Below are 25,740 nucleotides of genomic sequence, written 5' to 3'. Positions count from 1 at the left end.
CAATCCACGGATACATAGAATATCACATTTATGAACCAAAAATACATTGCATATTATACACATCATAGAGTCTGCTATTGAAACAGCGCAGTGGGCAGTCTGGCGTTGCGGTCGGGAGGGATGGAGGACGTAAAACACTTGCTTTTCACACAGGAGAGCCGTGCTCGATCCCCGGCCATGCTCACAGCGTTTCTAAAGGCTACATCTCAACCGTGAGTCGTATTCAACTTTTTTGTTATTTAAGCCTATAACCCAAACCTTAACCAAGAGCTTTTACTTGCCTAAACATAACCAACGTTGTTGTACTTGGTGTAACGTTGGGAAGGCGATGATGTTTCCAAATGAACCACAGTCTTAGTTTAAAAATCTATGGTGATCAATTTTATCCCTGGTTTCAGAAACATCAAATGCAGACATTTTTCGTACTGGCGACTGGGTTGTTCCATCAAACGTCATCCTCCTGTTCTTCTGTTCCCTCTAACCTGTCTCTCTTCTTCCACTCACTCCCTTGCTCTCTCTCTCTCTCTCTCTCTCTCTCTCTCTCTCTCTCTCCCCCTGCATACCAATATACAGCCATCTGCCACCTCCCCCTCCTCCTTCTCAACCTCCTCCTTTCAACCTTTCTCTCTCTCTTCCCACCATCGCCAATATGCGGAAGCCCCTATACATTAGGGATGGGGCGATATATCGAAATTCATAATATTGCAATGCGAAAATGTGACAGTTACCTATCGCGGGGCGTAAACATGAATGGTGATATTAGCTCCATTTTATTCTGCTGTAGTAATCACAAATGAGACGCTTGCCCATCACAGTTCCACAAGCTCTCCATCCAAATTATATTGGCACTTTTCTAACAACATTTTTAAATTGTTGTTTACATTCTAGCAGCCAATGCCATCGCTAGAAAGATTTGTCTCTGATAAATAAACACAGTCAGACTCTGCTATCATCATCAAAGTAAACCCACATTAGTTGTAGCCTGGTAAACCAGCCAGTCCAATGAACTCATGATGTGAGTCCACGTGACCGGCTGGTTTACCAGGCTACATTATTTGCAGCCTATTGCAAAAACATTAGACATTTTTTCAGGAGGAAAAGGGGGAATTTAAGACCAAGAAAACCGGCCTGTTTGGAGCGGAGGGTCCACATACAAAAAATAGTAAGAAAATAATATTGATAATACTAATTAATAGTAATTCATGTCTTATTGTCTTTTCTTAGTCTGGTTCTCATAGATGTAGCCATTATTTGCACACCGCTAATTGCCGCTAGTGTCTCGTTAACAATGCAGTTGTCAGTCCAGTGTGGGTTGTGTGTGTGTGTGTGTGTGTGTGTGCATATCACAAATAAACCATGTTCGCCTGCCCAGCGCTGAAGTCATGGCTGACTGCTCTCTCTCAATAACAATTACAACAATAAAAAAAAAAAATAGGCCGAGCCGACGCACAGAGTTCTCAAGTAACTATGTGGCCCTGCAGTCACTTTCTCAGGCCCCACTCATTAGGTGTGTGCCTTCAACTGTTTATCCATCTGGATGGAGAGAGAGAGAGAGAAAGAGAGAGAGAGAGAGAGAGAGAGAGAGAGACCCTGGCATCTATGAGAGTCCCCTAAACTTACAGACATTTCCAGTCTCAAATCCAGGGCGTCTTTGATTGCCCCATTGGGTTCAACCAGATATAGGCTACCCTCCTTCAGCGAGCACATGCTGGTAATACCCATACCATATGACAGCTTAAACCCAGGCAGCACGGCTGCAGCATCTAGCGCGGCCTTTCCTCCGCGGCAGAGGTAACCCTGGCTCTGACGCCTGGGTTTGTTGAGGAGAAGAGTGCCGTTTTAGTTCTGCAAACATTTCTCATGTGCAGAGCTGCTCCGGAGGCAGAAATAATCTAATTGGTTGAAGTAAACCTCACCGGGCGGAGCCAAACCAACGTTTTTCTTGTTTTTGTTTTTGTTTTTTGAGTGCAAAATAATATCTGGCCAATTTTAATGGCAAATAGCCCAATTCAAAATTCCTAATTCTAAAGCTACATCGTTAGCTTAGCTAGCTATAGACGGTTTTCACGGAATGGTCACTCCTCCACCTTAATGTTGTTCTTTTCCTTTTCTGTCCATAGCAAACACTGCAACAGTGAGATGGGGTTCAATTTAGAATGTTAGTATGGCTAGTCTGAACTTGGAAGGTCAGTTAGGCTGTGAAAAAGAAGGAAGATTTTCTGGGGTATTGCATGAAGCCCCCCCACACACGCGCGCGTGCACACACACACACACACACACACACATACACACACACACACACACACACACACACACACACACACAGTGACGTGATGTGATCCGTTGTTAATGGAGTACCACAGGAATGAGTCCGGAAGACCTGGATGTTGTTATGATTTTTGGCTAAATGCTTGAAATAAGCTCTGTGGTTAAAGGTTTCTTAAACAGTGAACTTTGTGTTCAGCAAAAATGATCTTCACAGATTGCATTTAGATTGTGCTGCTAGGCTTCATAACATTAGCTCCCTCCTCGCTTACAAGTTGGTGCAAAATATTTCAATTAAAAAATGTCAGTGTTCAATCTAATGTTACTACTTACCAGAATAAAACAGTGGTTATCTGGCTCCAGCGGCGCCCACAGAAGTTTAACAAATGTTATTACACATCCTGGTAGATATACTCTATTCGGTTTGGTCAATCACGACATTCAGCGGTCTTGTTATTTCTGTATAACAGTCAGCTGTTAGGTATATCGCACCGGCTATGCACAGAGGCCATGTTCAGTCATAGCAATCCGCAAAAATAAGTCTGATCAATTTAAGCACACCAGCTCATGTGACATATCTGTTATCTCTACATCTAGCATCTGTTCAAATGGGACAGTAGCTGGCCCCCAAACACCTCTCTCTTCGTTAGACACATCTCAGATGAATGCCAGGTATGTTATTTTTTCTACCCGCCTCACAGCTGGTGTGTGAGCAGCACGTTCAAGCAGTTAGCAAATGTTAACATTAGCTTGAATTGTGTCCAGGTGTGTCAACTGCAAAGCTCTGGCAAGAAAGAAACGTATAGAGGAATGGGGACAAAAACGTCAACATCAATATTCCAAAAGAATCACTTTGTCTCATCAATGGAAATGTTCAGTTTAATGTCAATTATAACGCAATCTAAGAAGGCTGCAGAATGTACTACTGTATGTTGTTCTGGATGCAGTTCCAACTTAGAATTTAACAGACCCCCCCCCCCCCCCCCTTGCGGAAGGAACAAAATATTTTTTAGATCAATATTTTGTGTAAAGTTATTCATTTCTTTAATACGTAGCTGTGTAATAAGCAGGATCATGTACAGCGAGCCGGTCATTATTGGAAAATAAACCCGACAGGGTGATCAGAACCCGACGCACATCGCAGAAAGGCTTGTAGAACTAAAAACTCCAATCTGTGTGTGTGTGTGTGTGTGCGTGTGCATGTGTGTGTGTGTGTGTGTGTGTGCGTGTGTGTGTGTGTGTGTGTGTATGTATGTATGTGCACTTTGTACACACACACACACACACACACACACACACACACACACACACACACACACACACACACACACACACACACACACACACACACACACACACACACACACACACACACACACACAGTATGTGGACTGAAGACCACCAGACTGAAAGTGACCCCTGACTCTCTCTCTCTCTCTCTCTCTCTCTCTCTCTCTCTTTCTCTCTCTCTCTCTCTCTCTCTCTCTCTCTCTCTCTCTCTCTCACACACACACACACACACACACACACACTACTAATTACACACCCAGACCTGCACACTCGCCTCAATTGAATGCTGCCCTCTGAGACACACACACGCACCCCACACAGACACACACACACACACACACACACACACACACACACACACACACACACACACACACACACACACACACACACACACACACACACACACACACACACACACACACACACACTCAGAGCTGGACACTGACTGTGAGGTGGTGGCAGAAGGTCATGCTGATGCAGAGGTTAGTAGAAAGAGCAGAGTCTTTAGCCCCATGTGTGTTTTCATGACTGGAGGTAGGTGTTAAGGCCCAAATATACTCTACGTTGGAGACGGAGACGGACAGAGCCTTCTGTCCGTACTCTGCGTTCGTTTCGTGCGTATTTCTGTCCGTCCTCTGAAAGCTTACGGATGAAACGGAGCAGAACCACACACACACACTCACACATTTGACTCTCTACTGCCCACTGGTGGATGTATTGCTGAACATGATACCAACGTGAAAGACGCATGGAAGTATGTGGTCAGTGACGATTACACCGTTTATGAGACACATAACGGACACATTTATGAGAATGGAGTGTAAATGGGCCTTTACTTGGAGAGCTCACGGTGAAGCAAATGAGCTGTGCTTCTGTCACACAAGTAAGACAAGAACACACAACTCTCTATCTGATTGATATACTGTAATACAGTCATCTAGTTCATGAAAAACCTTTCCATTGTCTGTTCTAAACAGGATGTCTTTCCTTGGAAAAACCCTCTGGTACAGAGGAAAAGATGTGTTTATATCAAGCGGAATTAGATTGTGTGTGTGTGTGTTAGGGCTGTCACTTTTTCCCAAAATAAAATTCGAACGAACTTTAATTGCCCGAAATTCGTTCGAATATATTCGAAGTTTTTTGGTTAATTAAAAAAAAAAAAAAAAAAAAAAAAAAAAAAAAAAAATCAGTCCAGCCTGTTGCACCAGCTGAACCTAAGTTCTGTCTTAAGTTAGGGTGTAAAGTCCACACTAACTGCTACGTTCAAACTAGTTAGTTTGACACTAAAGTTGTGTCTTTGTTTGGTTGCACCACGGAGACGTAAGGTACATCTTAACTAGTAGACTCTAAAGTCCATACTAACCAAAATAGTGTCGCAGACAATGACGTGTACAGTATCTGTGACCAATCAGTGAAAAGCACGGTGGAAAAGGTGTTTATTTACGGTTGTTTAAGTGGAGTGAAAACAGGACATGTTGCCCACCGCAAATTAGTGCTTTCATATTTCATCAACACTAATCAAATGAGAACGTTATTGAGTAACGTTCGTTTAGGTTCATATTACTGTTAACGTTTATCTGTGAGCTCTTCATCAGTATTGTAGGCTATACCACCATCCTGCCTCACTAAATTGTTGCGGTTATTTTAATTTGTATGCAGTGCTGCAGCTTGTGGGAAACAAAAGCGTGAGTCATAAATATCAAAGGGTGTAATTTATCACGGAGAGCGCGTTGCGGACGCAAAACAACGATGCGCCACGGTGCCAAGTTGCAATCCGTGCCAACTGCTATTTTACGGAGGACTTTACACCTAGTAAGACGTAGGTGTAAATTTTAAGTTCTAACTTATGCCTACGTTGTAACTATTTCACTTGGTGCAACCCAAATATTTTTAGTAGTGCGTAAACTCGGACTTAGTGAGACTTTACGTTCAAACTAGCTTACGTTTCAACTTACGCACAGCTGGTGCAACCCACTGCAGGCCACCGGGCATCAGCCCGACGTGTTAGCTTGGACGCTCACAGTCACAACACTGCCTCACAAACTTGGCTGCATCCAACTCGAGACAACTTTTCAGACCCTGGAGACAATCTTTCTCAGAAGAGACTAACGCGACAAATCTGGAGACTTTTTCTGACATGGGATTAACATTACCAGCAAGCAGCAGTTGGTTAATTTTGGTTCATAAAAAAAAAAAAAAAAAATCGAACATTCAAATTACATTTCGAAAACGAACCCCCTCCCCCACATTCGAAGTTGCATTCGAATTTCCAATGAAAAGTGACAGCCCTAGTGTGTGTGTGCGCGCGTATGCGCGCGCGCGTGCGTATTTCAACTAGCACTTAGCAGCATCATGTCCAGATATGGACATGATTTCCAAAATGCCACTTTTTGTGAAGGATGAATGTGAAGGATTTATGACATCACGTGATGATGTCACAATTCAGTGACATCACTAATGATGTCATGTCACAATGGCTCAGTCTGTGACATCACTGATGATTTAAGCAGTTAAAAGTGGCGTTTGTTTTAGGATACCAAAGGGACCAATACCTGTAAATATGCGGAGCGACCCGGGCCCAGTTCAAATTGTTACAGTGTGCAAGGAAGAACATAACTATACCTTGGACACAGAGGCTTTGGCACGAGTTTTGTTGGCCCCTGAGGTCCGAGACAAGCATGTGGTGGTGCTCTCGGTGGCTGGAGCCTTCCGAAAGGGCAAGAGCTTCCTGCTGGACTTCATGCTCCGTTACATGTACAGGAAGGATCAAGAAAACTGGCTGGGTCAGGATGATGAGCCCTTGACTGGCTTTTCCTGGAGAGGGGGTTCAGAACCGGAGACAACAGGCATCCAGCTGTGGAGTGAGGTGTTCCTCGTCCAGAAGAGCGATGGAACTGAGGTGGCCGTAGTGTTGATGGACACACAGGGAGCCTTTGATGACCAGTCCACCGTGAAGGACTGTGCCACCATCTTTGCCCTCAGCACCATGACCAGCTCAATGCAGATCTACAATCTCTCGCAGAACATACAAGAGGATGACCTGCAGCAGCTGCAGCTGTTCACGGAGTATGGCCGCCTTGCCATGGATGAGATCTCTCTGAAGCCCTTTCAGTCTTTGATGTTCGTAATCAGGGATTGGAGTTTCCCCTATGAATACACCTACGGATCCAAAGGGGGCAATGAATTCCTGGATAAATGGTTAGAGGTGAAGGAGTCCCAGCACGAGCAGCTGCAAACAGTGAGGGAGCACATCCACTCTTGCTTCACCGACATTTCCTGCTTCCTGTTGCCTCATCCTGGGCTGACGGTTGCCACCAGTCCTGCCTTCAAGGGCCAACTTAGTGACGTGGCGCCAGAGTTCAAAGACCAGCTGCGGTGCCTGATTCCCACTCTGCTGCACGCCGACAAACTGGCCGAGAAAGAAATCAACGGCAACAAAGTCACTTGCAGGGGCCTGCTCGAGTTCTTCAAGGCATACATCAAGATTTACCAGGGAGAAGACTTACCACACCCAAAGTCCATGCTACAGGCAACAGCGGAGGCCAATAATTTGGCTGCAGTGGCGGCAGCTAAACACCACTATTACAAGAACATGGAGAAGGTTTGTGGGGGAGACCTGCCCTATGTGGCTCCTGACTCTCTAGAGGAGAAGCACCACCTTTTCTTCCGAGAGTCTCTTCACACCTTCTCGTCCACCAAGAAGATGGGCGGAGAGGAGTTTTGTGACCGTTACCTAGCACAGCTGGAGGCAGAGCTCATGGAAATGTGGCAGTCTTTCCGCAAGCACAACGAGTCAAGAAATGTCTTCATTGCATTCCGGACACCCGCTGTGCTGTTTGTCCTCGTGTGCCTCCTGTGCGTGCTCTCGGGCACGCTGCGCTTCATCGGGATAACTACCGTCGCCGCGGCGTGCGACTGTGTTCTCACTGTCGCCATGATCGCCATGCTGACCTGGGCCTTCATCCGTTACTCTGGTCAGTACCATGGTGTGGGAGGAGCCATCGACCAGGCTGCGGGCGTCCTCCTGGAGCAGGCCACTGTAGTGGTGAACAAGTCAAGAGGGAACAGAAGAAATCCAGTTAGAGGACCTCTGAACCTTCGTCATCTCGATGCGATGCAACCAGCACAAAACAAAGCCTTATCATGACTCCCCTTGGAACAAAGATGCAGCAAAACACTACATTGGCACAGGGTAAAACATGATGCCGACTCACCAGCATATCTTCATATGCAGAATTTTCTGCCTGGTAACATCAAGGCTTATGTAGAGGTTGCTGGAGTCAATGAGGCTATAATGAGAATATAACGTTATCAACGTTATTATTCTTTTAAGAGCGATGCTAATGTGCAGCAGCCAGGCTTCCTGAGGCAACCAGGTGGGCGGGCCTCCCTGATCGCAAAGCCGTTACTGATTGGTAAAGAGTGAATCCACCACTCGCCAATCACTGGCCAAGATTCCGTTTACAGTTTGGAGTGGGCAGTGTCCCAGACCCAGAGAGAGATCTGCAGCATGCAGTAACGTAGTGTATCAGCGTAAGAACTCTCATGGGACTGGCGTTGAGACTACCTCCGGCTTGGTCGGGCGTCCATACAGGCCCGATTGGCTGGTGTCTGCGGGTGGGAAGCCGGATTGGAGGTGTGTGTCCTGGTCGCTGCACTAGCGCCTCCTCTGGTCCGGTCGGGGCGCCTGGTCGTGGTCGAAGGGACCTGGTGGGAATAGCGTGATGCTCCCACATGCTACGTCCTGCCAGTGAAGCTCCCCCTGTCAGGTGAAAGGAAGCGGCTGGCAACTGCGCATGTGTCGGAGGAAGCATGGTGCTAGTCTCGGCTCTCCCCAGATCGGCAGAGGGTGGAGTGGGGGTGGGGTGGGTGGGGAGGGGGTGAATTGGCCAAGTACAATTGGGGAGAAAATTGGTGGGGAAATCAGAAAAAAAAACTTAAAGCACAAATACGTTTTGTTTTGTTTCTTTTTATTTGAATTGAAAACATCTGACTTTGTTGGTATTGCCGTTGTTCATTCAGGTAGTCAGGGTGCTTTTCAGTCACACAAAGCTTCAGCACTATATATCTCTTTAAATAGTTGGCTTTACTGCATACCTATATACGTCTTTACCATGTGGCCTTAAATACATTCCATTCTGTTTGTTATTTTCCAATAATATGTGTGATATAAACTAGCATTTCCAGCAGGTCAGCTATTTAGAAAGGAGAAGAGGAAAAGCACTTTCACCTCGCACAGCAGATCTCTGAATTTATTTTGTAACCCGCATGTAACTGGAAAGCAGATGACATGTTACATTATTTTTGAGAGGTTCAAATGCTTTGCTGTTTATTCCTTGACAGAAATATGTTATAGTGTGTAGATTTAGATCATTAGTCTTTGTCTTTGTCTTTGCCTATAGACCAAATCACCGTGACGTCACCATGTAAACAAATTTACTTCCGGGTACCACTTGGGAAAGGCGGCAGGTTTAAATGTGCGTGTTGTCATATAAATGCTGTCAAACCCTCTCGTTGTTTTCGGCCGACTACTTTCAATTTAAATGGTTAAACGGTTGGTAAACATGCTTGTCCGACGTATCTAGCCTTTCTTCTGTGTTTGTTTTATGTAGTGTTAGCTAGCTAATAAAGTTTGTTTGTCTGTCAAACTCGCTGTTTTTTTACGTTACAGACAGAGTAACCTCGCGTCACCAGGCTCTTCTCGGCGAGAAAGAGCCTGGTACAGACAGAGATACTGACGCCAGGTCAATTTAATTTAGCTTCAAGTCTACTCTAGTCTGGTCCAACAGGTAAATTAGCTAGTCTGGTCTCCACTAACGTTAGTGAAAGTGTTGTTATGAATGATATTAAACAACAACACAACACGGACGAACCATTTTTGTCTTCTTTGTCTGTTTTTGTCTTCAACATGTCAGTTTGTGCCGTCCACCGCCATTATAATGTGTGGACCTCAGGGGTACCCGGAAGTAAATGTAAACATCCCGCTGATTTGGTCTATTGTGTTCTTTAAATTCTTCAAACTCCAAAGATAATACATTATTGGAATAAGTGGTAGACATCCAACTCAGTAAAACTGTTGACCAGTCAACCAAAGAGATAGCTTTAAGTACCGTGTTTACATATAAACACTTTAAATACATTTTGGCCCTGTACTCATTGCTTTGAATATAAATAAAATATGTTAAAGATCGACAAGTGTCAAAAATGGAGAGAATGCACACCATAAAATCTCAGCGAGGTGCCGGTGACGGACAAGAATCTATAAAAAGAGTAGAAACCGCACACTCTGGCTCCGATGCAATGAATTTAATAAAAAGACAACGTTTCGGCCTGGTGGCCTTTGTCAAGTCATTGTCACTTGACAAAGGCCACCAGGCCGAAACGTTGTCTTTTTATTAAATTCATTGCATCGGAGCCAGAGTGTGCGGTTTCTACTCTTTTTTTAAAGATCGACAAGTGACATCGCTGTTTACATAGTCTATGGCATCACTGAGATGTCACAATGTCTATGACATCTCTGATAATGTCACAATGTCTGTGATGTCATCAGTGGGTATGACATCATCAGTCACCACTGGCCACCACTTGACGGTGATGATGTCATCGCTCTGGCCCCCACTCGACGATTGTGGGGCATGACATCATCAGTCGGCGGCGTTTGCATGCTCAGCTGATGGATTGTATGAGTTTATTTACTACTATACAATAAGGCAGATGGTGTTCGTGTTCTGCCCACGCAGAATTGCCACCCTGTTATATTAATAAGATATACCAAAGATGTGAAATGTAGTGAGTAGAGTATAAGTGAAACATTACACACACACACACACATGTAGCCTACACTCTCTACAGATGACTTTTGGTATGTTTCACATGGTCTGTGGCCGGCGGTGGGAGTGAGTGCTGCCTTTGGATTGGCTCCAGCACGGCCATGTTCTCTGTGTTCACATCGCTGCCCTGGATGTCGCCGGCTGCTTTTCACATCCACGCTCTGCTAACGCCATCCATGCGACCGTATGAGCCACACACACACACACACACGCACGCATACGTGCACACACACACACACACAGGCGCACATGCACACACACACACAAACACACACGCATGCGCACACATGCACGCACAAACACACACGCATGCGCGCACACGCACACATGCACACACACTCACACTCACACACACACATGCATGCACACACAAATACACGTACACACACACAGAGGTGAGGCAGTAAAATATCTGGCAACCTGCCGCTGCAGAGAATTAGTGGAGCTGAGTGAATGTCTGAGAGCGCTGCAACGACCAGACTGTGGGCACGTGCACGTGCACGCTCACACACACACACACACAAATGCACGCACGCACGCACGCGCACACACACACACACACACACACACACACAGACACACACACACACACACACACACACAAGCATACTGTAGATACATGTAGGTATCACGAACATACTATAGCCTACATGACACCGCAAATACAAAACCACACTCACCCACACACGCACATGCACGCACACACACACACACACACACACACACGCACACACACACACACACACGTGTGCTGCAGTGGGCGAGGCGGTGAGGTAGACGGGTCGAGTGTCTAAACTAGCGTGGGAAATTGTTCCCACCAGTTGGCGAATAGACCGGCGTGGGTTTAAGGCGAACTCCATTTGTTCAACTCCACACCCCTGTGAGCCTAATCAATCCAGTACGTCACCAGTGCGAGTGTAGACTCAGATATTAATTGGATTTAAAATTAATTTTGTCCACCGCAACCCAAGACTTGGTGGTGACGCTGACTGTCCCGGTGTGCGTGAAATCGAATTAGAGTGGACGAACAGCGTGTCCCGGACAGGGGACACCCACTCAGGGCCATCTGAGGTCATCAGATAGGCCTACTGATGATAGCGTTAGGCTGAGAGGATTACAAGGTTTTAAGTATAATAAAGGTTGTTACACACCGGGGGGCGATGCCAATAAATGTTACGGTAATACATCATATTACATACATGAATCATTCGCAGGTGAATTATTCGCCCAATCATATTCACACCAAACACGACGCGATTTTGCGGTTAAATAGGTCCTAAACAAACCTAAACGTCACGGCATGAAAAAACGAGTCAACGTCAAGCAGCAATGATGACATGCTTTTGAGGAGAGAGGAGAGAGCGTGGAGAGCATGGAGAAGTAATAACTGAAAAGTCCAGTTTTAACACTGTGCCACATTTGGCGAGCTGGACCTGGTGATGGCGAGCTGAGGGTTGGTTAAACATTTGTGCCAGGAGTGAGAGAATGGAATATAGCGTTTAATAACTGAAGCGTGAAGCACTTAGTGTCCTTCCATAATCGAGACATTATTGATTCCCCTCTGAATCAAGTTTGTAGGTGTGTCCTGCGGTTACTAACACGCTCAGACAGATATGGCCAGCCTGTGTGGCCGACTGTCTGGTGGTTGCTCCACCACAGTATTGTTGCCGTAACGTGCCCCTGTACCTTGTGCGTTGGAGGTAACGTGCCCCGGTACCTTGTGCGTTGGAGGTAACGTGCCCCTGTACCTTGTGCGTTGGAGGTAACGTGCCCCTGTACCTTGTGCGTTGGAGGTAACGTGCCCCGGTACCTTGTGCGTTGGAGGTAACGTGCCCCTGTACCTTGTGCGTTGGAGGTAATGCACCCCGGTACCTTGTGCGTTGGAGGTAACGTGCCCCTGTACCTTGTGCGTTGGAGGTAACGTGCCCCTGTACCTTGTGCGTTGGAGGTAACGTGCCCCTGTACCTTGTGCGTTGGAGGTAACGTGCCCCTGTACCTTGTGCGTTGGAGGTAACGTGCCCCGGTACCTTGTGCGTTGGAGGTAATGCACCCCGGTACCTTGTGCATTCGTGCCCCAGTACCATTGCGCGTATTATGGAACACGCCACGGGTGGACCGTTAAACCGCTACTGTGTAGCCTACCTGTTGGGGTCAGGCAAAGGTCCAGTTACGCCATGGGGCTCCACAGGTTGGGTTTAGGCATTGGGTAGGGGGTCTTATGGTTAGGGTCTGGATATGGTGGGGGGGCTTAAGGTTAGGGTCCCCAGGGGACAGCTTCACTCAAAACCCAAGACGCTAACCCAAAACCAGGGAGAGAGACTGGGCTTTTCCTCCTTGGAAGACCAGCTCCAGCCCCACGGCGTAACTTGCCCTTTGCCTGAACCTAACAGGTGCAGTGTGCTTTCTAACGGTCCGCCCGTGGTGCGTTCCATAAAGCGCACAAGGTACCGGGGCGCGTTGCCTCCAACGCATGTGCGTGACAAAGCGGGGATAAAGTACAAGGCCGACTAGTGACAACAGTGTGGGACACGCTGCAAAAACTAGGGTGGCAGACGCTCACCGACTGCCCAGACATTGCCATCGCAATCTGTGATGTGGAGTAGCAAAATAGACATTTATTCATATGGACATGTTTTGGATTATGAGATAATGTAATTGATTTATCCATCCATCTGTTCATTCAGTCATTCATTCACTTTGAGTGGCTTCCACTGTAAACCATAGTCTATCACTGTTTTATGAATGACAGAAATAGCTACATGTAGGCTATAATGGTAATAATCCATGGTCAAAGATGGGCTTTTCTTCATCGGGCCAGTCAGTGTCGTCCACCTCTGACATGAGTGAGGTTTCTCCTGACCACAGCTACACAAAACACAAGATCAGTCTGGGAAAAACGGCAATGAATGTTTCTCCTCATTGTGCATTTCATTCACTCAGTCAGATTTGCCTCTTACCTATTCTGCAATTCAATATGGCGGCGTGCCATGACAATGACATTAGAGTGACCACACAGGGCCGCACGCGTCACATGACCGCAGGCTTCACATTCCTGGGAGGCCGGCCACCATATGGGCCTGATGCTGAGTGGAGCAGCATGTGTGACGTATCTGACAGACGCACCATACACACGCACACACACGCACACACACACACACACACACACACACACACACACACACACACACACACACACACACACACACACACATACACACACACATACACGCACACACACACAACATTTGCACATGCACATAAATGTATGATGGAGGTTCCGCTCAGACCACAACTAGTAATTATGTTTTCAGATCAAGTAGCCCAGAGTTTCCCTTCCATTGATTATGTAATGCGGTTCCCCCTACCATAAAGATAACCCCTACCATAAAGATAACACTAACATCATTTCATTTAGTGTCCCAGTGTAATTTCTGTTTGTTTGTTTGTTTGTTTGTTTGGCACGAAAATAGACATTCAAATACATTTATTGAATATGGACACAAAATACCAACACTAATATTGGTATCAGCCTTCAAACACTACCACCCCCCCCCCCCCCCACACACACACACACACACACACACACACACACACACACCAGATTCCTCGAGGGCTAGGGCCACCAAATGCCACCAATAGACCCCAAATGTCCCAGACCAAAGACCACACAGGATTGACCTAACTGCATTAGCCAGTGCACTGCCGGGTGAACCAGTTTTTGAAGTTAGTATTTTTACGTCGACTCGAGTACGTTTTGACAAGAAGTATTGTGCTTCGCTGTATTTTAAATTACATCCATTATAGAGTGCACACTTTGTAGGCTTTCCATAAGCAGTGCATCAGAAACGTCATAAATCTGCCAATAGTGACGCTATTAGATCCCCCCTCCCCCCCTTCCCGCTATTATAAAACATATCTGTGTGTGTGTGTGTGTGTGTGTGTGTGTGTGTGTGTGTGTGTGTGTGGGGAAGGGGGGGGTGGGGGGGTCCTGATTTAGGAGACTTTTGGCTGCAGAGTGAACACAGTCAGAGAAAGCAACTGCGATAGAAAAAGAAGGTGAGAGAGCAAAATCAAGCGAGAGGAGGCGGAGAGGGAGAGGGAAGGGGAGGAGGTTAGGGTTAAGTGGAATGACTGAGTGACTGAGAGGGAGGGAGGGAGGGAGAGATCAGTGAGCGAGTGAGAGGGGAAATAAATTGAAAAAGCAGAGAGAGAGAGAGAGAGAGCAGTGCTGGGTCTCTTGCAAGACGTTTTTTTTCTTCTCGAGGAGGGGAAAAAAGGTTGAAAAGGGAGACGCGGCATCGTGTTGAGAGCTGTTGTGTTTCTTGCGGTCCCCACTCTTCAAAGGGGACGTTGGCCCTTGATGGCTTTACCATACGCTGCTCCGGGGGTGAGAGCTGGAGCAGTGCTCCGCGCAGAACGCCTGCAGGACCCTGGCGGGCTCCAGCCACAGGGACCCGGGGCTTATGAAGGGCTGGGATGGGGGGCTTAAGCTAGCCAGGTTTGCCATGGCACTCCAGGTGAACCTGCAGCGGGCAGACGCGCGGTATGCTGACAGGCTGCCTGTGGATGACATAGCGGCGGAGAGGCTGCTTTCATGGAGAGCCGCTGGACTGTGTCAGCAGTGGGGAGAAACTAGTCAGGGGGGTTTTCAAGGCGAGTGGGATTTTGTCGGCTGTGGCCTGTAAACACAACTTTCAAAGTTGACTCCTCCTTAGCTCAACGAGATGCGCACTGCCCTGCTGTTGTAGGGTTCGTTACGGGTTCGTGAGACCCAGACTCTTGTTCGAATTCACCACTTGGTTTAGAGTTAAATTACGGGTTCGAAAAGACCCAGACTCTGGTTCGCATTCAGGGTTCAGGTATGAACCTGGCTCAGATCTCAAAGCTCGCGTTGTCGCAGGCATACTTGTAAGAGTATTTTTGAGGCCTCTCTCTCCCATAACCCGCTGGCCAACTGGGTGTGTTGACCAGCACCTCCTATGTTGTCTTGGGCTGAAGGCCGCCTTGGATTCCTGTTCCATTCATACTGGTTGTCCTCTTCCCCAATCCTGGATATCGTAGCCATAGACCAGAACTAAAACACTGAACTGGTCCTGTGTGTGTTACTTACCCTTGCTCGCACACTGCCGATGATGTCACAGATCCTATTGTGATGTCATTGGAGATGGTGACTTTCCATTGTGATGGCATCGATGATGATGTGATACTTGACTATGACATCATCGGCAAGAACATCACATCTCACATGATGTCACAGGCAGCATTGTGAGGTCATCGATGATGTCACAGCCGTCAGGGATTCTCCTGGTGAAATAATGTGGACATAAAAACCAGACAAGGACATGCGTGTCTTTTCTTGTCATATGCACACCACAACCCACACACAGTCCATTGTGGCCACGGAATTTCTCTTCTGTCTTTTCACCCAATCAAGGCTGCTCTTCCTCAGAAGGACAGCCAGGAGCAGTGGGCAGCTCTCAGTACTGCGCCCTCTGGAGGACAGCCAGGAGCAGCGGGCAGCTCTCAGTACAGCGCCTGGGGACCAATTTCTTTCTTCGTCATCGCTGGTCAGACGACGTCTTCTTGCATGTTCTTTATTGGGGGTTCTTATCTGGAGGAAAGCCCAGGTGAGCACATCGGGGAGAACATGCACCTCCTGCTCCATGCTTGTCACGAACTCCACACAGAAAGGCCCTCACGAGATAGCCCACCTGGGCACTAGGCACCGAAGGCATGGGGAGACATATAATACCTCCTGTGCCAACAAGTGACCCAAGCGGGGAAACGAACCCAGGACCTTCTTGCTGTAAGGTGACCAATATGGGCCCCATGTTATTCCCCATCTACATGTTTCCTCTTCAACATGTTGGCTGCAAAATGGGCATCCATCTTCACTGTTATGCTGTTGACATACACTTATTCATGCTTATATGAAACCCAGCAATACTGATATTTTAGCCACTGTGATAAATTGACATGAAGATATCGAGTGACAATTTTTTGCAACTTGAACCAAATTTACAAATTGTTTCGTTTCAGGTCGTCCAACTCCATCATCACATTGCATGAAATACTCCACCAATCTAGAGCCATTGACATTTATGAGTATAGCGGTTCTATATAAAGATGAAAATGTGTCAACGAAAACTTGGTAGACCCATATTTTGAGTCAACTTCCTCTTGTCTTGTCTTCCTCTGTTGCCTGTCAATGCCCTATTAGGTCGACAGTCTGTATTTAGACAGCGGTTAGAGCCCGGGAGGAATGCTCTACGGCTGGACACGGTTGGGTTTGAGGGGGCGAGAGACGAGGCCGTCAATCGGATGTGTTATCTCTGCTCCACCCTGCAGCGGTGTGTGTGTGTCGATGGGACCGTCACCCCTGGGTGGCGACAGAGGAGTCCGCTCATATCTGGGGAAGGCTGATAACCCCCAGGACCCCCAGAGCAGAGACCCCTCACTGTCCAGCTAGATGGACTGACAGGCTGCCTGCCCCTCTGCGCACACCTTCTCATCTTTCCCCTTCTCGTGGATCGATGTGCAAGCGCACGCTGAATAGAAGCCTGCATCTTCTGTGGCAACTGCAGAGGAGTATAGGTTGCCCCCATCAGGGTTGGTCTAATATGGGTTTTTGAAGTCTGAGATGTGTTGCCCTCCAGTAGTGTTGTTCTTGTCAGTTGTGGACAGTCCTCTGAAACAGCATAGAGAGAGTAGACCATCATGGAACTCTAAAGCTCTCCACTGAAAGCCATGCTTTCAAACGACGTTCTTGTCAGTGAGTCAGCAGCAGGGTGAGGCAGGCAGGATTTACTGTGGAGTCAAAACCTCCCACACCAAACTACATATCAAAAAACCTTAAATGTGACTCCCGGTTCAGATGTACTGTAGACGTTGGAAATGCTGTGAGCATGACTGCGAATTCGGTTGTTAAGACTGACGACAGACATGACGACAGACATTCACCCCGCGCCACCTCCGGGACCAAGCGGCACCGCTCCTCATTCGCCTCATTCAAAACAACTATGGCGGAACCCGTGAATCTTTTTAGATATCTTTTTATAAATATATATTTTTTACTTCACACAACTTTTTATAGATAATCTTTTTAGACTTGGCGTCAAACTTTGTTTTTCTACGTACTTTCTCCAAATTGTAACTGACCCTATTAACTGCAGCCATTTCCTCTTCTCTTTCTCATCACAAGGAAAGCGGTAGAATGACAGTTGAATCGTTTTTCTTTAGTCTCGGATCTATTCCAACAATGAGGGACACAGCACCGCGCAATATTGACAACGCAGAGAGGCTTGGACCCGGAAGTCGTATTGTCGGGAGGTCATACGTCACAGCTTAACAAGAGAATAGAACACCGCACTATTTCAATAGCAGACTCTATGACATGTATAACGTTGATATACACGTATGTCGAAACGTGATATGCCACATAGTCCAGAAATGCGATATTCTACATATCCGTGGATTGCAGAGATTGAATGCCGACATTTTATTCTGGCAACCAGGCTGGGCTTTACTGTGTCTGAGTCAAATCCAGCCACACCACACGATTTCTCTGGTGAGACATCTGATCAAAACCTTTTCAATAATGATCAAAACATAATATTCACTCACTAAGTCAGGAGGAAGCTCCATATCACAGGTAGATGACATATCTGACACTTCAGACAAATATTGTCCCACATGCCAGCAAACTGATATATCGATGACATCTCATTCCTACACATGCACATTTGACGTCAACTATTTCAGCTGATCAGCCACAGTTTGCGGGCACACGCGCGCGCACACACGCACGCACGCACGCACACACACACACACACACACACACACACACACACACACACACACACACACACACACACACACACACACAGACAGTCCAGTAAGTGTGAGAAAGTCTGTCTTTCACCACTCTATTTGTTCTAATTCAGACTCTGAACTGCCTTCACCTTGCCGTGTGTGTGTCCAGCCGCAGCACCCTCTCTCTGCACATGTGTTTCTGCTTATCAGCTGACTGAAATAGCTAACGGGGTGAACAGGGAGCTCTGTCCAACACCATGCCCCCCTGTCCGACCTCACAACTAGCATTTGAGCCATATCTTGATTTGCTGATATCTCCCTTTTGGTAAATAAATATCGTCGCTCTTATCTTGTCACTAAATTGTGACACCCCCCCCCCGCCTCCCCCATTTTTTTCATAAAAGGATTTAGTGGGTACAGGGTACCAAAAAAGAACCTGTGAACGTTTCAGGTACTTTAGAACCAGCGAAAGATGTTATATTAATGTTGTTATTACTATTAGGCTACACTATGTTAAAATGGGAATGTTTTTTCTTCCTGGTGAAAAATAGCTTTTTTTGGGGGGAAGATTTGCGCTCAACGCTTTTGTCCCATTATGGTCTATGCTGTTTCAGGGCGGGACGCTGTATACTTACATTGGTTTTTGGTATTAAAATGGTCAAATTTAAAGTAGAGTATTGAATATCGACACAAAATTCGGGCTATAAGCAGCTTCAGTACAAAAATTAGTATTCGTATCAGCCATCGAAAACCTGTCTGTCTTTCATATAATGTTACATGTACGATGGTATGCATGGCAAAACGTGCCACTGCATCATATCCCCATTAACAGGTCTACAGAAGGCCGTACAGTATATATGAACAGAAAGTGTGCAAAATTTTAAACAATCAAACATTCAACACAAACATATTAATATGTAAATTGAGTGCTATTGCACATATACGACGGTGTCCACTAATTGAAACAGGTTAATGTATTGGTCTGTCACCAAGGCTGTTCTCGCAGGCTTGGTGTGTGTGTGTGTGTGTGTGTGTGTGTGTGTGTGTGTGTGTGTGTGTGTGTGTGTGTGTGTGTGTGTGTGTGTGGTGGGGGGGGGGGGGGGGGGTACCAGTTGATACATCTGATGTGGGACGAGCTGGCTCTCTGACAGCAGCTGTCACTGGAATAGCAGGGGGGGTCCTTATCAATCAACCCGCCCCCCAGCCGCCAATCAAATCCCCTCGCCACGGCAACCAGGGCCCTGCTATCTACACAGCTGTCATCTCTCTCTCTCTCTCTCTCTCTCTCCCTCTCTGAGTCTGAAAAGGAAGAAACAACTAACATGGAGAATAGTGCAAATGACACATACTTGATGAATAGGGGTTTTCAAGGCTGGCATTCATATTTTCAGACTGAAGCTGCTGATATCCGATATGTGGTGCCGCTCTTCAATATTTTCAGTATCTAAACATTTCCTCCAGAATGGCGTTCTTGTCAGGGTGGAGAAGCCCTGAAACAGCATGCGGACCAATCAGTAACAAGTATGTCACGACGTTTTGACCTGAATCTGTAGCGCCCTTATTGGGCCATGTCAGTGTCATTTGGAAAATGCGATGCATCATCATTTCCCCAAATGTCATGAAAATGTGATCAGTAGTGTCTGAAACACAATGTGATCAGTAGTGTCTGAGATATGGACTGAAACAGATGATATTCATACATACTTGTGGGAATCGGAATGTCGACAGGTTGGCTTGACCTACAGGAATTCCATCAGTCTGGCTTTCAATGGAGACTTTTAGTGTCCCATGATTCTAAACTCTAAATGCTCTTCCAGAGGCTTCACAGCCTGAAAAGCATCACACTCTTTGGTCTTGTGGGGGGCATTTTTGCCTTTATTCAGATAGGACAGTAGGCAGACAGGAAAGGTGGGGAGAGAGGGGGGACGACATGCGGCAAAGGACCTCGGGTCGGATTCGAACCCGTGTCGGCCGCGCGAGGGACCGAGCCTCCGTCGTACGCGCGCTACCAGGTGAGCCACCGGAACGCACACACTTTTGTCTTTTCTGACGTGTACATGGCTATATGAAAGAATCTGAATACTGGCTATTTGCAGCTTTAGTCCCTCAAAACCCCATACCACAGTCTGACCCTATATTTATCCAAGTGTCTTCTGCCTTCATGTTGTTGACCAGCAGAGCAGCAATGACACGAAAGACAGAAAAATACAGTAAGTCTCTTGCTTGTCTTTCTCCTTGTCTCTCACCCGAACACACACACACACACACACACACACACACACACGTGCACACACATACACACACATGCACGCACACACACACGTGCACAGTCACAGAGGGAGAGAGGCAACCCGTGGCCTTTGTTTAACAGTAGCAGAATGAATATGTAAAGAAGAGCTCATAAATAGAGGACTGAAAGACCCCTGACTGAGGCTGCTCTGGGCCGGCCTCTAGTGCCACACACACACACACACACACACACACACACACACACACACCACACACACACACATGCACACGGGCCCTTTCAAGCAAAAGACAAGCAGCACTCAATCAAAGGTCTGTAAGGGAAATAATTGTTAACAGATCAATCAGCTGTAGGATGACAGTAACAGCGGGACAATCCATCTCTCAGTAAAGCTGTATGCTAATGAGAGCAGTCTGTTCCATTAGAGCCCACCTCCACGCCAGGACTTACAGTTCACTTCAGGCTCCATCCCACTGCCAGGTGACACTTTGAAGAGAACTTTTTCCAAAAACAAAACACATCCATGGGAAAAATTCATCTTTCAAGGATTGACCAGCATCGGGCAAGTTTTTATTGGTCACTATAATTGTCAGCCGATTTTGGACATCATTTCACGCTGTGTGAAGCAGGGTTACTCGTATATGGGTGCAACCTGATGCTGCCAGATGGTTTGTTTTCACATAACCATCTTGGAACGAGTCGAGCTCGGGGGGAAACAGTTTCAAAGGGCAGGCACTTTCAAAGAATACCTGTCAGGTGATTGGATGAACCATCTGTCTATCACGTTTGACACAACCAAAGCCCGCCTGTAGCTGCCTCATAGGACGCTGATTGGTGCGAACCACTGGTGGTTGGGATTCAAACCAATAGATTGGAGCGTGGCGAGATGTTTTTTTGTCATGTGATCATGATCTCATGATCTTGAGCGTATCCAGCAGCCTCACAAGGTTAGCTGATATTTAATATAATATATGAAAAATGTGATCTGGTCCAGTCAGTTCACCTCTGATATGAAGCATATTTGACATACTGTAGATACTGGAGCCTGCAGTTATGGGTAGACCTTAACCTGAATTCAATCTTTTTGATCAGATTCCACACAAGTATGCATCGATGCGTTTTATTACGATGACGACGACGACAGTTCAATGGGTGAACCCAAAGAGGATCCTGGAGCACTCGATTCACTGGAAAAATATTTTAATAAGGTGCAGCGACTAACGTTTTGACACACGGCGTCTTCCTCAGGTTTTGACTCTGAGGAAGACACAGCGTCTTCCTCAGGTTGTGTCTTCCCCAAGTTTTGACTCTGAGGAAGACATAGCGTCTTCCTCGGGTTGTGTCTTCCTCAGGTTTTGACTCTGAGCAAGACGCTGTGGTCGAAACGTTAGTCGCTGCACCTTATTAAAATGTTTTTCCAGTGACTCGAGTGCTCCCTTTGGGTTCACCCATTGAACTGCTGTTGTTATATACTGTCCTGTTCTGAGAGCAGTGAAACTCCCTCTGTGGAGGGGCTGAAGCACAAGAGACTCCTTCTATGCTGTATTACACTAACATTAGTTTTTCAGTTTCAGTGTCCCATCATCCCATGATCTTATTGATCTACATGCTGTTTCAGGTACTTACACATTCTGGGGGAAGCACACTGCTCATATAATTCTTGACTTTTTTTTAACATATTGATTGGCACAAAATATCAGATATTGACAGCGCCAATCCAAAACGAATAATATTGTACCGACCTTAAAAGCCCATATTGGTCGAACCCTAATTCTGATAAACCTAGAGTCCATTTCCATCAATATTTATTGCATAATTTCTTTATCAAAAATATAACTTTCCACCTCAAGCAAGTGCAAAGATATTTTATTTTCCATGCGGCAATTCCAATTCTCTATATTTCATAATTTGCATTAAAATAATACTTTGATGTAAGCTGCTGTACAGCATGGCCCATAAGAGTATTTGTGAATGGTTGTTTGTATGCATGAGTGTGAGGACAGAGCCAGGGAGAGCCAGAGAGAGAATGTGAATGAGAGTTTGTATGTCTGTGTGTGCGTGTGTGAGAGAGAGAGAGAGAGAGAGAGAGAGAGAAAGAGAGATAGTTTTAGAGAGCATAGCATACATAGCTGAAATACCTGATGTTGACTTGTGTGTGTGTGTGTGTGTGTGTGTGTGTGTGTATGTGTGCATGCACACATGCGTGTGTGTGTGTGTGTGTGTGTGTGTGTGTGTGTGTGTGTGTGTGTGTGTTGAGGTACAGCCGCTCCAGTGCTGTTTGTCTCCAGTCTGTGGAGTCCTGCCAGCCCCTGTGGACTCTCCTCTCAGCTCTCCCAGTTCACACATCCCTCCATCTCCCTCTCTCTATCAATCACTCCATCAATCACTCTCCTCCTCTCCCTCTTGCCACCTCTTCCTCCCTCTCTCCTGCCATCTCTCTCTCCAGCAATACAAAGCTCTTTGCATCTCCTCCTTGCATCCGTTCCTCCTCCATCTCCACATTTGTTCTTCTTCTGCTTCTTCTGCTTCGCTTCCAGTCTTTTTAGCTGGTCGCAGCGAGCTCTAGAAACCTGAATGCCGCTGAGTCGCTGAGTGAGTTGCTGAGTGATGAAGTTACATGATTGGTTGGCCGTTGGTGCATGCATGGTATCCCAACCAGACAGGAGAAGACTCTTAACTGCATTCAGACCTAACACGATTTTGCAAATTTGTGTGGTTAGATTACATACAAAGTCAATGCAAACACGCGAGCCATTTCACCCGGGTGGCGTGAATGACACGGTGCGAAAGATGTGATATCCGCAATCCGCTTGAGTTGAAATATTTAATTTGCGCTGTCAAACTCGAGTGGTGTGAATGCACAGTTAGACAGTGCCGCCTGGGGCCTGCAGCTAGCTAGCTAGCTAACTGAACAAGCCATGACAAGACTCACATAAACAAATGGGATTAGCAGCAGATTTGGCTAGCATCAGCATCGCTGCTAACACCAGCTGCTAGCCGTTAGCTACAGATCGCTAGCTGACAGGAGTCTCCACACACACACTTCACCGACAGAAACGTTACACTGCACGGTGAAACGTCACAGCAAAACGAAATGTGGGATTGAGCAGCTTTACTGTGGCCTGCTGCAGCGTCAAGCTAGCTAGAGTTAGCTAGGATGAGACAGCTGGGGTGGGGTGGGGGGGGGGGGGGGGGGGGGTTTGCTTTCAGAATTAATGCATCTAGATTGTGTCACTTTTGAGGGGGGAAATGAGAATAATGCTGTCTTGGGCTGTGCAGAGCAACTTGTTAGAGAAGTATAATAGTATAAAAGTATAATACTTTGATATACTTATATTATACTTTTTACATCATCACTGATGACATCACATCATTAGCTAATTAGCCTAATAAAAAAAACACCGTCCGGTCACCCGCACGAGTGCCCTTTACACGGGTGGCCGAACACAGAACTTTAAACAAACAAAGGCCACATACTCAATTTTATATAGAGATAAACACATCACACACGCCCAGCTATATACTGTAGTAGGTTCCACCTAGTCATGTTTTTCTCTCTATCCCAGTGCTTCTATCTCTCCATTCATTCTCTCCTCTGTTCTGCAGCCTCTTCTATCATCATTAAGACACACTTGATTACAAGATGAAATAAAACTCCAGGCCACTTTGGTTATTAAATATCAGTACAACTTTTTTTTAATCCATCCGTATAATATAACTAATTCAATACTACTACCAAAGCATGATGACGGATAGTAATGGCCAAATCTGGACACACACTCTTTGAAAAGTTGTGTTCAGCTTCTCCATGATACATGACATATCAAAGACTGAAATGGAAAGAAAAAGAAAAAATACAGCAACACCCAAAAAACACCTCCTGTCCACTTTCTCTTCCTCTTTCCATCCGCATTCCTTCCCTCTTCCCATTCATGCTTTTGACTCTCTCTCTTCCCTCATTTCCTCGCGGCCCTGCCAGCTGCCACACTAGTCATTATTGTGGCCTGCTAGCCGCCGCTGTAATCATCATAGCTGTGGCCGCTCACTCATTGCACACGGGGGCTTCGCTGTGATTTGGACAAATTGCGATGAGATGTCTTTGCTTCTCCAAGGGTGAAAAACACTGGTCGGGACACATGGAGCTGGACCAGGAATAAAGAACGTGGACTTTGAGGGAGGAAGTGGATTTTTCCCTTTGTCAGTTGAAAGATTATGTGATGTCTGCTTAAACGGACGTTCTAGCGGTTGTTGTCGTAGGGGGAAAATGTGGGTCATGCGGACGGAGGAGGCCCTGCAGCTGTTATTGGAGAGGCAGAATGAATCAAATGCTAGGAGCATGCGGCATGTGCAAATGTGATGAGTAAAGGTGACCAAATGAACTCAATGAACTCCAACTTTATTGCGACTGCAGATTGTAGTTTTGGTTATACAAGTGTTTCTTGCAGGCACAGAGGCTCTGGAGGCAGCAGTAATCTGATTGGTTGAGTTAAACCTCAGTGGGCGGAGCCAGAGTGCAAGAAACTGACGTTGCGGGTGAGCCAACCGCCCCTCGAGCGGGCTTTAACGTAACGACGGTCTCGTGTTCAAGTAGGTTGCTGCCGCCTAAAGGTTGCTTTATGGTAGGGCGCTCGACATTTTTGATAAGTGTCTCTCAACAGAAATAAAAGAGTCCTACGGCGTTTTACATTTATACTTCGGCGAAAGGTTTCAGTTGTCTCCACGGTAACAGCGAGCCTGCCCCCCCGGCTTCACTCCGAGGAACGGTTTGTTAACGGCTGTAATATTTTCGCCTTCCTCTTGAGTCCAAATCACTGTAAAAACATCTTGCCAGACTCCCAAATGCAAAGAACCGCTCCGGTCCTCCAGACCTCCACTCCGCTCACACCGAGCCCTGTCTGTTCCCCCCCGGTGGAGGAAGCTGCTGGCCTGGCCAGGCTGGCTGTCAGACACACTGACGGAACTCTCTCTCTAGCCAATCACAGTGCGTGACAAAATATGACGGTGTGTCTGTGACATAACAACATTCTCCAGGTACACAACACCAAAGAAAAGTGTCGACAGACACTTTTTTCTGTCGCTAAAGACGTCATATCGAGACGGTTTCAAAAGTGGCGAGCGACAAAGCATAAATGTACGGGTGGGATTTGGTGCACCGGTAATGTCCCCGTTTTGCAAACGAGTTTTGCGTGTTTCACTCCCGAGCGAGCGAGGCATGTCTTTTTATTTTCGGTTTTAACCCGAACCCAAACCCTAACCCGAACCTTAACCAAGTTGCTTTAGTTGCTTAAAACC

The 25,740-nt window shown here is 46.5% G+C and overlaps 1 pseudogene across 1 annotated transcript; it reads left to right on the top strand.

Annotated features, from left to right (window-relative positions):
- The first annotated feature begins 6,118 nt into the window (after nt 1-6,118).
- Nucleotides 6,119-21,755, top strand: LOC310789004 (atlastin-3 pseudogene; annotated as a pseudogene). Its single transcript has 3 exons — nt 6,119-7,636; nt 15,823-15,955; nt 21,697-21,755. The product of its transcript is annotated as an atlastin-3 pseudogene (transcript).
- The last annotated feature ends 3,985 nt before the right edge of the window (nt 21,756-25,740 follow it).

The sequence above is a fragment of the Poromitra crassiceps genome (genome assembly GCF_964638095.1).
Source record: "Poromitra crassiceps genome assembly, chromosome: 14".
NCBI classification, from domain to species: Eukaryota; Metazoa; Chordata; class Actinopteri; order Beryciformes; family Melamphaidae; genus Poromitra; species Poromitra crassiceps.
Note: the sequence above shows the minus strand (reverse complement) of the source record. Positions and strands in the feature narration are given on the sequence as shown.